General features: G+C 40.4%; 1 long non-coding RNA gene across 4 annotated transcripts in view; it reads left to right on the top strand.

The window, feature by feature from the left end:
• Positions 1-15324, top strand: part of LOC119623777 (uncharacterized) — a 213796-nt gene that overhangs the window by 4050 nt on the left and 194422 nt on the right. For 3 of the 4 annotated variants that reach the window (XR_005239827.2, XR_012094602.1, XR_012094603.1), the window contains exon 2: positions 353-476. The exons of the other annotated variant lie outside the window; for it this stretch is intronic. This is a non-coding gene — a long non-coding RNA (uncharacterized lncRNA). The remainder of the gene's footprint in view (positions 1-352; positions 477-15324) is intronic. 4 annotated transcript variants of the gene reach the window in all.

Genomic DNA, 15324 nt, shown 5'->3' with positions numbered 1-15324 from the left:
AAAGTGCTGGGTTTACCGGCGTGAGCCACCGCCCCCAGCCAGAAATCTGTACTTTTAATGCTTGAGAAAACTGTATTTTTAGAATACTCACTGGTGATTCTGATGCAACTGAGCAATTTCTCAGATCCCAGTCTGTCTCTAATTCTTAGGACGCAGTCCTGGATCTTTAGCTTGGAGATCCTGTCAGGTGTCCCAAACTCAGTGTGTCAAAGAGGAACTCATTTTCTTCCCTAAGAACCTGCTTCTCAAGGCTTGGTCCTTGGTGAATGAACCCTGCCCACTTTTCCAATCTCTTCTGCCAAGTATCTCCTTTCTTATTTGCTTATTTATTTATTTACTGTTTATTTTTTAGAAACAGAGTCTTGCTCTGTCGCCCAGGCTGGAGTGCAGTTATGCAATCATAGCTCACTGCAGCCTCGAACTCCTGGCCTCAAGCGATCCTCTCACCTCAGCCTCCCAAAGTGCCGGGATTACAGGTATGCACCACCATGCCCAGAATTCTCTCCTTTCTTACTGCACTTCAGTTACATAGACATTGTCCCCCGTTTCTCCAACATACCTAACCTTTTCCCACCCCAAAGTCTTCTCTGTACCTACTGTTACTTCCTCCTGGAATGCTTCCTCTCCTCTCTAACTATTGGTTCCTTCTCATCTTCCAGGACCCACTAACTCACATGTTACCGCCTGACAGAGGCCTTCTGTGACCATTATATCTAAAGTGGAACCCATCCTCTTATTCTCCATCCCATTACCTTGTTTATTTCCTATGTCAGACACGGTCGTTTTTATTTATTTGTCTTCTTATTTACTGTCTTTCCCACTAGAAAGGAAGCTCCACAAGGGCAGAGATTTTTTTTTTTCCGTTTTGTTTGCTGTGTTATCCCAAACACCCAGGACCATGCCTGGCCCTTAGTAGGTGCTCAACAGATAATTCATTGAATGAATAAATTGTGAATTTAGTCATCCAAGTTAGGTACTTGGCAGCATTCTTCTCTTTCCTTCAGCCTCTCCATGAACTATTCATCAAAATATTGATTCCTTCTCAAAGGTGACTCTTCATTCCATGTCTTCTTTTTCCCATCCTCCTGGCCTTCCAATTCTGGCTCTTATTCACAATGAAAAAGTGCTCTCTGAACCACATTTGTGATCTGAGCCTAATTTATTTTTACAACATTTTTATTTTTATTTTTCCCCCTTCTTTTCACAGGTGTCGATGAGGCTAGTTAATTTCGTTGGTGCCAGTAGCCCAAGGTTTGGGTACCAAATGAAATTTTGCTTTTCAAAGTTTTGAACTATATTGTTCACTGTAACCCACTAGTGTTATCTAGGGAAAGCCAAAAGAAGGGATCGTTGACTCATTGTAGACTGTTTCTTCTGCCAGGAAAACAACTGTTTAACATGAGCCAAGTGCTCTAGAATCGCCAAACATTGACCGAGCACCACTGTTGCCCTAAGCACGTTCTCTGTGTGTATCATCTCATTTAATTCTTACAGCAGATTTTCTGAGGGAGGTGATGAGGTTTTCTTTTTCCCAAATGAGGAAACCTAGGAACAGATAGGTAAGGGGACTTGTGTAAAGTCTTCTAGCTAAGAGGAGGTGCCAGAATTTGAACTCGGTCTGAAGTGTTTGTTCAGCTGGTAGGTCCAGGCCAGAAAGTTAAATGGATATCTCTGAAGTTTATTGGAGTTACTATGCTCTGCTCAGGGAAGATGGATTAATAGCTTGTTGACTGGTCTAAGATGTAGCAGTGAAATTGCCATCACTTGAAACTTTTCAAATTAAATTGAAAAGAAAGTGCCTGCACCAGAAAGTGTAATGTATATGGCGCTGATTCTTAAGGGATGCATTAGATCACTCAGTGGGGGTTTCCAGCTCTAATTTCCTGAGCTTCACTAATTTTCTCTTGAGAGGTCAGTTTATTGTTCTTGGATGAATCCTACTGGCTGATTGCTTAATAATGTGGCAATACCTACCCTCTTTAAAATGAGACAGAGGAGAAAGCAACTTTCTAATAGCCAGCCTAGGAGAGGGAAAAGGCTTACTGTAGTTTTCTGGATTCTAGTGTATCAACTTGCCTTTTTGATCTTTGGAACAAGTTTATTTCCAAATGTAAAAGAAATATGTATTCATTTTAGAAAATTGAGAAAATGAATAAAAATGTAAACAGAAAGAGGTATCATCCAAGTAACCAAACAGAAGGGACTGTTTCCTTCTGGTCCTCTTTCTACATGTATATATCGTTTTCCACTAAAATGGAATTATATACAGTTTTGTTTCCTCTTTTTCTCACTCAGTGTTACATGATAATTAACATCCTTTGCAGATATTTTCATGGTCTGAGTAATTTCTCATTGATTAAATGAACTATTATTTATGTCACCATGCCCTGATCATTAAGTATTGAAATTAATTTTAGTGTTTATTCAGTTATTTTTAAAATTGCTGTGATGAATCTCTTTTGTATCTGAGTGTCTGCATTCGTGGTCTTTTCTTTGTGAATTGTGATCTTACAGGGTAGATAACAGTCTTTGAAAGAGCAGAGAAAAAATTCAGATTGGCTGGTTGAGAAGTTGTATCATAAGATATGTACAAAGGTAAAATTAAAATTTAGGCCAAGGAAACAACCATAGATTCAATGGACTACAGACATGAGATACTTCATAACAGATGAAATGAGATGAATTCAAAGAACAACTTCCCAATGCCAAATGGATCCCCAACTCTGTAACATTCAATGGCAATAGATTGGTGTTGAATCTATGATTGTGTGCTGGAAATCTATGCTTTTTGATCTTAGCTATGTCTAGGATTCCAAAATAAAAGTGGGCTGGGGGTGGAGGGGTTGGGGTGGGGGGGGGGGGGAGAGAGAGAGAGAGATTCTGCTGATCTGTGAGAATGTAAGAAAGAGTCCAGATCTTTAGGAAATGGTAAGAAGTTGAAAGCATTTGCTGCCAAATTTCGCATTAGTCTCAAGTGCCAGCCGTTAGTAGTCATAAAGTCATAAAGTAACTGCTGTGGTCTCAGGGGTTTGCTACACAGTAACAGTGTCTTTTTGGCTAATATTATTAGAAAACCATCCATTTACCTTTCCACTTTCCAGCAACTTTGGTCCTCTCACAAGGAAAAAAAAAAAGAGGAGAGAAGTATAGGGGGAAACAGATTTGGTTTTCTCTCTCTCTCCCCTTTTTTTTTTTTTTTTTTTTTTTTGGAGTCAGAGTTGCCCAGGCTGTAGTGCAGTGGTGTGATCTCGGCTCACTGCAGCCTCCTCCTCCTGGATTCAAGTGATTCTCCTGCCTCAGCCTTCTGAGTATCTGGGATTACAGGCACCTGCCACCATGCCTGGTTAATTTTTGTATTTTCAGTAGAGATGGGGTTCTACCATGTTGGCCAGGCTGGTCTTGAACTCTTGACTTCAGGTGATCCACCTGCCTTGACCTACCTAAGTATTGTGGTTACAGGCGTGAACCACCACACCTGGTCTCATTAATTTCTTAAGCCATACCTTTTAATGAAACTACTTCTGGACGGAGGACCATATTAAATAAAACTCAGTCTTTCAGGCTTAAAATGCAATTCTTTCCCTATTTGTACCAGATACTAAGAAAGTGTCCACCTGTCACTCTTCTTGCTGAATTGGTGATACAAAATGCTGTGTATTGGACCATACTCTGTAGCTCATGGATGAACTGCTCATAATAATTAGCAAGTATAGCATAATAATTAGCAAGTATAGCAGTGGTAATGGAAATCAAAGGGAAATCACCCATACTCTAATATACTAGCATTGACATTCCTCATACTTTCTTCTAGTCCTTGGATCTAGGAGTAATTTTCATATGCTTGCAATAAAAGCATGCATACAATTTGGTATCTTGATTTTTTTAACTTAATGCTGTATACTACACTCTTTGCAAATTGTGATTCTCTTTTTGATTGCTTTAAAAATTGTATGATAATATAATTGTTTTGTTGGATACTTTGGGGGAATCTGTCATCTTTTGTATTAAAAATAAGAAAGCGTGGCTGGGTATGATGGCTCATGTCTGTAATCCCAGCACTTTGGGAGGCTGAAGTGGGAGGATTGCTTGAGCCCAGGAGTTTGCGACCAGCCTGAGCAACATGGCAAAACCCCGTTTCTACAGAAAATACTAACGAAATTAACTGGGCATGGTGATGTGTGCCTGTAGTCCTAGCCAGTCAGGAGGCTAAGGTGGGAGAATTGATTGTGCCCAGGAGGTTGAGGTTGCAGTGAGCCATGTTTGTGCCACTGCACTCCAGCCTGGGTGACAGAGTGAGACCCTGACACACACCAACACACACGCGTGCGGGCACACACACGCACGCACACACGCACACACACACGCACACACACACACAGCAGGAATTTTAGAGAGGCTTCTAAGCCCTATTTCCTTTCTCTCTTCCCTCACCACCTACCCAGGGAAGTACTGTGGCCTCATCAGATGAAATGGAGACACTCAAAGCAAGTCTGTCTATGCTGGGAGGATGGGGTAGGGTCTCACGAAGCAGAATTATTTCCAAAGACTCTGAACTCCAAACCACTTAGGGCTTGAAGGACTGAAAGTTGGGGAGGGAATTGCAACCAGAGTGAAGGATGGTGGAGGCACTGGGAGTGGTGGATGAGCAGAGTTCGTCTGGAGAGGGTGCTAGGAAGACTGGGAGGGAGTAGACAAGAATTATACTTTGGTGTGGCCTAGAGAGGGAGAACGGAGTTACTGTTTGGAGCACACTATTTGGTGTGCTCCTAACTTAAGGAGAATAGATATTCTGGATTTTTCGTCAGCCTGTATCATACTTTATTAGTTACATGCTATTATTCATTAAAAAATATTTATTTGGGGCCGGGCACATTGGCTCACGCCTGTAATCCCAGCACTTTGGGAGGCCGAGGCAGGCAGATCACGAGGTCAGGAGTTTGAGACCAGCCTGGCCAATATGGTCTCTACTAAGAACTACAAAAATTAGCCATGTGTGGTGGCACGTGCCTGTAGTCCCAGCTCCTTGGGAGGCTGAGGCAGGAGAATTGCTGGAACCCAGGAGGCGGAGGTTGCAGTGAGCCAAGATTGCGCCATTGCACTCCAGCCTGGGTGACAGAGTAAAACTCCGTCTCAAAAAAAAAAAAAAAAGAAAAGAAAAAAAAAAAAAAGGATAATGTGATAGTGACTTGGGATGCCCAGGCAAGGGATGCTAGACAAATTCTGTTTAACCCCAGGGCTATGCTCCACCTTTCTCTACCTTGCCCTCTGCCCCGGAAGACCATCATGAATGTTCTGCATCAAGGACCAGCAAATGATGGCCTGCTGCCTGTTTTTGTAAATAAAGTTTTATTGGGACACAGCCACACTCATTTATTTATGTATGGTCTATGCTACAATGGCAGAGTCGAATAGTTATGACAGAGACTGCATGACTTGAAAAGCTGAAAATACTTACTAGAAAACATTTGTCAACCCCTATTCTACATCAACAAGCTTTCTTTCCTTCTAATGTCAGATGGGTTTGGCCAACATGGAGTCCTCGAGAATGGAGAAGAGTGGAGGGAGGGTGGAGAGTGATGTCAGGGTGCATTCCGCCCTGGCCCCTTCCTTTCTAAGTTGCCTTGAGCTGGGTGAATCACTGGGTTGAAGGCCACGTGTCCTCTAAGGGCAGCTGTCTTCACAGAGCTCTCCTTTTGTATTCCGGAATGTTCCTGCCCTCTTCCCTTCAGGCCCAGCAGGGGTAACAGCCCCTCTCTTGCTCCTGGGGTGCTGCACTAGCCCTTATGGTTCCCCACACTTTTGTAAATAGTCCTTTAATGTGAATGTGCTGACTGAATCCTGTGGGGTGAAGGACTGATTGAGAATGCCTCCTGGGGGATGTAATGTTTGAGCAGAGATCTGGTGACTAAGGAGAAGCCAGACATTTGAAGAGCTGAGGAAATAGCATTCCAGGCAATGGGAATGGGATGTGCAAAGGCTCTGGGGTAGAAAAGAACTCAGAATGCTTAAGAAACAGAAAAAAGGCCATTTAGGGTAGGAGATAAGATAGAAGAGGTAAGTACAACCGGGCCATGTAGGGCCTTTCCAGCACCAGTAAAGAGTCTGGATTTTATTCTAAGAACAGGAAACCATGGAAATATTTTATTTTATTTTTATGTGTTTATGAAAATAAATTTTTTTTAGAGTCTCACAGTGTTGCTCAGGCTGGTCTTGAACTCTTGGCTTCAAGCAATCCTCCCAAATCAGCCTCCCAAGTAGCTGCGATTACAGGCATGTGCATTGCACCTGACCTTGAAGCATTTTAAACCGGATTTGGATGTGAGCTGATTAATGTTCTTTTTTGCTAATCAGTTGCGTTAATCAATTGCCAGATATAGAGAGTAATTAAAACTGACCTTGGGAAATTTATTGGAAGGAAGCTTTATTTCATCAGCTCCTAGAAGAGTTAGACTGCTAGGCACTGAGACAGGCAGGAATGAGACAGGGCAGATCTGGGGACCTCACTATAAAAGTTCGTCTCTTCTCATCTGCCTCCCAATCACTAATCTGTGTCTATGGATCAAACTCCAAACTCTTGGGAGAAAGTATCTGGCTTAACTCAAGTCTAGTGTCCCTTGGATTCCAATCAATTGGTAGTCAGCATGGTGAAGTGAAGGGATCATCTATTCCTTGATTTGTTCACAAATGCTATGTGAGTGCATGCCTTGTACTAGGTGCTGGGATGCATATGATGATGAACTAAACAAACCTTGCTCATGCTCTTTGTGGAGTTTATATTCTAGGGGCAAGTACGTCCCTCCCTTAAAAAAAGAAAAGCAAACAAACATTGAGTTATTTCAAGATGTACAAACAAGTAATTTCAAAATGCTTCTCAAGGGCAGGGCTTTTATCTGGTCACAGTTGTATGTCCTAAGACTGAACAGTGCCTGGCACATAGTAGGTGTTCAACTAAGATTAGTGGACTGACAACCTGAGACAGATGATAGTAGCAAGGTACTTAGATAGAATGGTAAGGGAAGACCTCACTAAGATGTTAACATTTAAGCAGAGATCTGTAGCATGAAAAGAAGAAGGCATGTGAAAAGTAGGGATTTAAGCCAGTTAGGCAGGAGGAATAGAATGACCAGAGGCTTTGAAGTGAGAAAGTGCTTAATGACACGTGAGACATGCACATATATCTTAGGGAAAGTGGAATTGATGTGAACTAGACATATCCCCTCCAAAAAGATGGAATTCCACAGGCATTTCTGGAAGTGGCTATGGCATCCTTTAATTCAGAACCTCAAGTGGACTAACTGTAAAGTGAATTGCCTTGTGAATGACTAAATTGCAGTAACCCTGAAAATGGGGCTTTCACAATGGATGTCAGTGCTTCAGAGTTGAAGAAAGTGGAATGTTTTTTCTTCCCACGCTCACTCCTACGGTTTCTGAAATATTTCAGAGCAAAAGCACCTAATCTTGGGGTCATATGAAGTTGAGAAGCCCTTTTGGGCTGGATCTCTGCTATCCTGTAACCGCAGGGAAGAGCGTAGTCTTTCATCCTTTCCGGCTGGTTTTGCTCTTTGCTTCCCTGAAGCCTCTCCTTTCTGCCCTCTCTCTTTGCCTCTAATTTCTTACACCATCTTCCACTGGTCAAAATGATGAAATGATGATGGGCACTTTCCATAAAGCATCAACTTTCCTCTCAGAGCTTGTGCCTTATACACCTGTCATCTCGTCCTCTAAATACAACACCCAAATCTCTTTGCCCCCTAATTGCTCTGACATTATTCGTGTGTTGTCAAGGTTTACAACATGTAAATTTTGTTTTCTATGATATAGAGAATGTAATTCTTTGGGCTTTGTCTAAAGGTGGTATCACCAATGGATAGTTTCAATAGTGTTACCTAAGTATGATTTACTGCAGAATCCAGCGGCATGATTGAATTTATAGAGAAGGACCCGTAAGGACCTATTTCATTACAGTTGAGTCCTTCAGAGGAGAATATAATTAATAAAAATTAGGAGGAAGGATCCCTGGGAGGGCAGAAGTGTATTAGTCCATTTTCACGCTGCTGATAAAGACATAGCTGAGACTGGCTGATTTGTAAAGACAAACAGGTTGAATGGACTCACAGTTCCGTGTGCCTGGGGAGACCTCACAATCATGGTAGAAGGCGAAAGCCGCATCTTACATGGTGACATGCAAGAGAGAATGAAAGCCAAGTAAAAGGGGAAACCCCTTATAAAACCATCAGATCGCATGAGACTTATTCACTACCACAAGAACATTATGGGGGAAACTGCCCCATGATTCAGTGGTCTCCCACCAGGTCCCTCCCACACACATAGGGATTATGGGAGCCACAATTCAAGATGAGATTTGGGTGGGGACACAGCCCAACCATATCAAGAGGATACAGCATATCGTAACCATATAGCTATTGTTGTTTCTATTATATGCCATTCAGTTTCATCAAGTTAACCTAGATTATTTGTAAATATATAATTTATCTATTTTGTTCTTAGAGTTCTCTAACGCTGTGATCAAATTTAGACTTTTTGTTTTTCTAAATATTTTTCTGAAATATTTCAGAGCAAAAGCACCTAATCTTGGGGTCATATGAAGTTGAGAAGCTCTTTTGGGCTGGATCTCTGCTATCTTGTAACCACAGGGAAGAGCATAGTCTTTCATCCTTTCCGGCTGGTTTTGCTCTTTGCTTCCCTGAAGCCTCTCCTTTCTGCCCTCTCTCTTTGCCTCTAATTTCTTACACCATCTTCCACTGGTCAAAATGATGAAATGATGATGGGCACTTTCCATAAAGCATCAACTTTCCTCTCAGAGCTTGCGCCTTATACACCTGTCATCTCGTCCTCTAAATACAACACCCAAATCTCTTTGCCCCCTAATTGCTCTGAACTGCATACGTGTTATCTTGAGACTTGATTTTATTGCACTCCTGTCTTAATTTCTATAGCTTAATTAAAGGCCTTGATATTCGATAGGACAAATCCAACCCCTTGCTTTCCTTCTTCATATCCTCTTGGCTATTCTTGGCCCTTTGTTCTTCTTTGTGAAATGCATTTTTTTAAATCTCAGGTGCAGAGGGCTAGTTAATGGTACTCCTCACTTCATTTTACATACTGTCATTGGTCCGTTCAAGGTTCTGGCCTTGTTTTGCTTGATTCTTTTTATCCCCTCCATACTCCAATCTTAGGCACCCACTTAAATGTCTTTGTAGTGCATATCTGGTATATATCTGAATACATATGTATCACAATACATTATTTTATGTGTATATGTGCTTAAATGATACAAACCATATTTTGTAACAGAGACCACTGTTTCTTACCTTTTAAAAGCAATGTGATTTTCAGATGTATTTTTGCCGCTATATGTACATCTAGTTAATTCCTTTTAACAGTTGCATAGTATTTCAAAGCATGCATCTATTACAACTTACTGTTATATTTCTCCAGTAATGGATATCTAGTGGTCTTTAGCTCCCTACAACACAAACATTATTGCAATGCACATTCTTATATATGCCACATTAGAGTTCTGTATTAGAGTTTCTATAGAGTATATATGTTCAGGGGCAGGGTTGCTAAGTCCTAGGGTATACACAGATTTTCTTTCACCAACTATTGCTGGATTGTTTTCTAGAATGACTGTACTTGTTTACATGCCCATCAGAGTGCATGGAGATTCCTGTTATTGGCTTACTTTCCAGCTTCTGCCAGTCTTATGGGAGTAAATTGGTATCTAATTGTTTTAATTTGCATTTCTTTGATTACTAGTGAGATTGAACATTTATTCATTTACTTTTCAGCCATTCAGATTTCCCTATATGTAAATTGTCTGTCAATATATTCTTCTGAATTTTTCTGTTTCTATTGGGGTTTTCTTCTTCTCTTGTTGATTTTGTTTCTTTTATATTCTAGATGTTAATTTCTTGTTTTTTTATTATTATACTTTAAGTTCTGGGTTACATGTGCAGAACGTGCAGTTTTTTATATGTTGCAAATACCTTCTTTCAGGCTACCATTTATCTGTTAAGTATGTGATATTTCTTTAAACAGGGAACCTTAGTTTTGATGTACCACCAGTTTTCCACCTATGGTATAGGTTTTAAATTTTATTTAATAAGTCATTCTCCATTTAGAAGTCACAAAAATATTCTCTGACAATTGCTTTTATTAGATTTCTGGTTTCACATTTTATATTTACATCCTCAAGGAATTTGGAGCTCACCTTTGTAAAGGTGTGAGTCAGGGATCCGCTTTCAGTTTTGTTCAAATAATGAGTTATTAGGTTGGAGCAAATGTAATTGCAGTTTTGCATTACTTTCAATGGCAAAAACCACAATTACTTTTGAACCAACCTAATAGTTTCCTCCAAACCATCTGTGATTATACATGGCTCTAGCAGCCACTTCCCACACCAGTACTGCATGGTTTTTTATTGCTATGCATTTGTATGATAGATTAATATCTGATAGGGTGAACGCTACTTTTTTTCTTCAGCTTTTAAGTTTAGGGGTACATGTGCAGGATGTGCAGGTTTGTTACATAGGTAAACATGTGCCACAGTGGTTTGCTGCACAGATCATCCCATGGCCTAAGTATTAAGCCCAGTATGTATTAGCTATTCTTCCTGTGCTTTCCCTCTCCCTACACCAAAACCCCCACCCTCCCATCCCCACCTCTAGGCCCTAGTGTGTGTTATTCCCCATTACTTTTATTTAAAAAATTAACTTAGACAATTCATATTGTCTTTAAATAAGTTTCCTAAAGCACAAATATGTGTATTCCATGGATGAAAAAAAAATGGAAAAGTTATTAAAGTCTTCCCAAATTTATCTGTATTTATTCAAGGCTTCTTCTATGTATTTCATTAATGTTTTATAATTTTCTTCGTAATTATAGTCATTATAGTTTTTCTTGCTGTTTAAGTGGGATCTTTTTTTTCTATTACATTTTCTAACTGGTAGTTCTTAGAATGTAGAAATTATACTAGTACTTGTATGTTGTTATTCTGAATACTCTTATTGGTTCTAACAGTTTGTCTATAGATTCTCTTACATTTTCTGTATAGCTAATCATATTGGTTGAAGAAGCTTCTTTCCTATTCCTAAACATCATTTATTTTTCTTAACTATAATTTTTATAATGTTAAGCAAATATTATTTTCTTGTTACTGACTTTAATGGGGATGCTTCTAGAGTTTCACCAGTAAATCCATTTGTGATAGATTTTTAAAGAAAATGTTAATTTACGTTTTAATTGAAGTTTTGTGATAATTTTAAAGTATAGCTTTACGTGGATATCATTCACATTTGACCAGAATAGACATAAGTAAACTTAGGTGATTCAGAATGAGGTCTTATAATCAGTTGTTTTGGATTTTTTTTATCATATTAAGAAAGTTTCCATTAGCTTAAATTAATGTAAAAATTATTTATAACTGTTGGATTTTGTTGGTTATCTTTTCTGCTTGAGTTGAGATAATTATTCTATTATTTGGTAGTTTTTTAATCACGTCTATTTTCTGTTCCTCATTTTCTGGGTGTCTTATTAAATAAATTTGGAATCTTCTGGATTGTCCTTTGTGTCTCTTAGTGTTTATATTTTGCATGTCTTTTTCCCCTTAGGTTCTTGACAAATTTTCCAGGCTATGCACCAAATTAAAAATTTAGGTAGTATAATTTTTAATTTTTTGGAGCTCCTTCCTATTTTCTGATAATGTCTTTTCAGTAGAGCTTATAATTGTCAACACTAATTATTATTTTAAAATGAATATCTTGGCTGGGCGCGGTGGCTCACGCCTATAATCCCAGCACTTTGGGAGGCTGAGGCGGGCCGATCACGAGGTCAGGAGATGGAGACCATTCTGGCTAACACGGTGAAACCCCGTCTCTACTAAAAATACAAAGAAATTAGCCGGACATTCCGGTGGCGAGTACCTGTAGTCCCAGCTACCCGGGAGGCTGAGGCAGGAGAATGGCCTGAACCCGGGAGGTGGAGCTTACAGTGAGCCAAGATTGTGCCACTGCACTCCAGCCTGGGTGACAGAATGAGACTCCGTCTCAAAAAAAAAAAAAAAAAAGAATATCTTCTTGGATCTCTGTGAAGAAACTACTACTAACTATAATTAAAAAATTTTTCTTGGCTGGGTGTGGTGGCTGATGCCTGTAATCCCAGCACTTTGGGAGGGTGAGGTGAGGTGATCACTTGATCCCAGGAGTTTAAGACCAGCTTGGGCAACATAGTGAGACCCCATCTCTACAAAAAAACTAAAAATTAGCCGGGCATGGTGGTGCAGCTGTAGTCCCAGCTACTTGGGAGGCTGAGACGGGAGGATCACTTGAGCCCAGGAGGTCGAGGCTGTCGTGAGCCGTGATTGAGCCACTGTACTCCAGCCTGGGCAGCAGGGTGAGACCCTGTCTCAAAGAAAAACAGTATTTTTTTCTTTTATACCTTCTCTTTTTTTGGTTAAAGTTCAGTTGTGTTATTTGTTCATCTTAGTTCACAAATGTGAGGATCCTTGGTTGTCCATTCATATTCATAGTGGAATTCATTGATTAATACTAGCAGCTATTGTGGATTTTCTCCACATTGTATAATAGTGTTTCCAGTATGACTTCTCCTTTGAATGGGGGCCCATTATCTTGTAGAACCTTCACAGTCGCTACATTAGTTATCTATTGCTGCCTAACAAATTATTCCCAAACTTAGCAGCTTGAAACAACAAATATGTGTCATCTCACAAGTAGGTAATATCTCATAGCTTCTGTGAGTCAGAAATCTGGGCACAACTTATATTGCTATCTCTGACTCAGGATCTCTCACAAGGCTGGAGCTGCAGCCATTGCAAAGCTTGACTGGGTGGAGTGGGTGGCAGATCCGTGTCCAAGCTTACTCGCATAGCTATGGTTGGCCTCATGTTCTTGGTGATTTTTGACTGGACTTTAATTCCTTGCTACGTGGGCCTCTATAAGGGTACTCACAGCATGACAACTTGTTTTTGCAGAACCAGAGCAGAGAGAAAGAGAGGGAGGGAGTGAAACAGAGGTGTGTGTGTGTGTGTGTGTGTGTGGGGGGGGGGGAGAGAGAGAGAGAGAGAGAGAGAGTCTTACAACCTAATTTCAGAAGTGACATCCCATCATTATTGCTGTATTCTATTGGTTACAAGCAAATCACTAAGTCCAGCACACCCTCAAGGGGACTCAAGGGGAGGGGATTATACAAGGGCATGAATGTCTGAAGGTGGGAATCACTGGGGCCATCTCAGAGGCTGTCCTATTACTAACTCCCAATGAGAAACTGTGGCTTACCAAGGTTAAATCACTTGCCTAATATCCAACAGCCAATGAATGGTGGAGCCGAGTCTCAGACCCAAATGGATCTGTTCCAAAGTTTGCCGATTTAATCTCCATACAATGATTTTCCGAAGGGTAGATGCATCCCACTGATGAAATGTGAGACGATTTAAGGTGGTACAGAAAGTCTCCAGTTGGTGCAAATATACCTTTAGCCTTCTAACCTTCATTAATCTCCATTTGATCAAGAGGGGCTGGCCTGAAGCTCAAAGTCTTGGGAAGACAATGTTACCTAGCTAGAATTTAATAACATGGATGTCTTTTAATTGTGTTTACTTCCAGTTTTGTGAAGTAGAAGTGGCTTTAAACTGATGGCAGTGACACAAAATTTTCTCTTAAAATACAGTTTAAAAACACAAAATATATTAGTTAAAGTAAAACCTTAACTAGCAGAGATGGCACTCAGATACGGAAAACATAGTGAAGGTGATCTATAGATTACCTGAATTATAAGGCATCTATCCCGAAAAGAACCTTGTAGATAGTAATTCTTTTTGGCTCAATTTTATTTTTCCCCTTCATCTTATAAATGTGTAAAATGAAATCAAGAGAGGGTAAGTGACTTCCTTATGGGTACACAACCCTCATGATCACAGCCCAAGTTCCATGACTCCCTATTACTTCTATTATTTACCAGGTTGAAGCAATTTCTTTTTACTCTCCCTACTCCCAATCCACTACTTCCCATTCACTTTCCCTCCCACCTCATTTCCCATTCACTTTCCTCTAAATCAGGGTTTCTCCACCTCAAGACTGTTGACATTTGGGGGCAGGAGAATTATTTGTTGTGGGGGCCTGGCTTGTGCCTTGTAGGAGGTTGAGTAGCATTCCTGGTCTCTACCCACTTCATGCCAGTAGCACCCCCATCCTCAGTGGAGACAACCAAATATGTCTCCAGACATTGCCCAATGTCCCCGAAGGGGCAAAATCTCCCTTGGTTGGGCATCACTGCTGTAAAGCAGCATTTTGTATTTCTGCAAGCTCTCAGGTGCCACTGGTCTGTGGACCACACTTTGCATAACTACTTTAAACTATACAACCTAACAAGGTAACTGTTCCTGCCTTCCCTCCCCACTCCCCCATTTTTTTTTGGACACAGTGTATATTACAGTTGTAATGCAAAATAACACTCCAGTGCAATATTTGCTGTGAATTAAATTAGGTTTCCTATGTGGAAGACGGGGATTCTGGCATTAAACTTTCAGAAGCAAATGGTTCCCGAAGGGTAGGGACCACACATAATCTAGTTTTATTTCCTATACTTGGTAAATTAGAAACCAACTGGACAAATTAAAAGGAAATGCTTATCAAAAACAATCATTTTGTTATTTGTGTTATTTGGGGAAAAAAAATGACCCTAACCTACATATTTAGCAAGCATGGTTTGGGAAGAGTTTGAAGAATGAGCATGCTTGAAGTGAATGATTCCTAAATGTGTTGTGGCGATCACACAGAGGCTGGGATGAGCTCAGACTCTTGCTCGGCAGCAGAATTGACCATTTTTAATTGCTTAAGAGAGCTTCCTGGGAGCGCTGCACATTAGCCAGGGATGGGAGGCTGTTCCGTGTATAAGCAGGAAGGGTTGTAATGTCATCCTAAATGTCTTCAATTATACATGAAGGAGTGGGCTTTCTATCACAATCCAGCAAGAAAGCTCTTCTTGGGCTCTTAGGGAATTTTTGTGCATTAAGAATTAAAACTTTCCTGCATCTTTCTGGCCAAGGAAGGTTCGACATGCTTTTGCTAAGGAATGATTCTTTTTGTTGTTCTTTTGCTAAAGATTGAAAGTGGGTTTTTAAAAGTCAGAGCCACAGATTCCAATATTTAAACCATTCTCCCTCTCATTTCTCTTTCTATCATAGTCAACTGCCTCCTTCTCCAGCCTCCCTTTCACATCTCTGTTCTGTCTGTCTCTTTGATCTTTTTGCACAGTGAATCTGATGAGGGACAACACGTGTTTCTT

This window comes from Chlorocebus sabaeus, chromosome 11 (assembly GCF_047675955.1).
Source record: "Chlorocebus sabaeus isolate Y175 chromosome 11, mChlSab1.0.hap1, whole genome shotgun sequence".
Taxonomy (NCBI): Eukaryota; Metazoa; Chordata; class Mammalia; order Primates; family Cercopithecidae; genus Chlorocebus; species Chlorocebus sabaeus.
The sequence above is the reverse complement of the archived record's forward strand: the minus strand, read 5'-3'. Positions and strand labels throughout refer to the sequence as shown.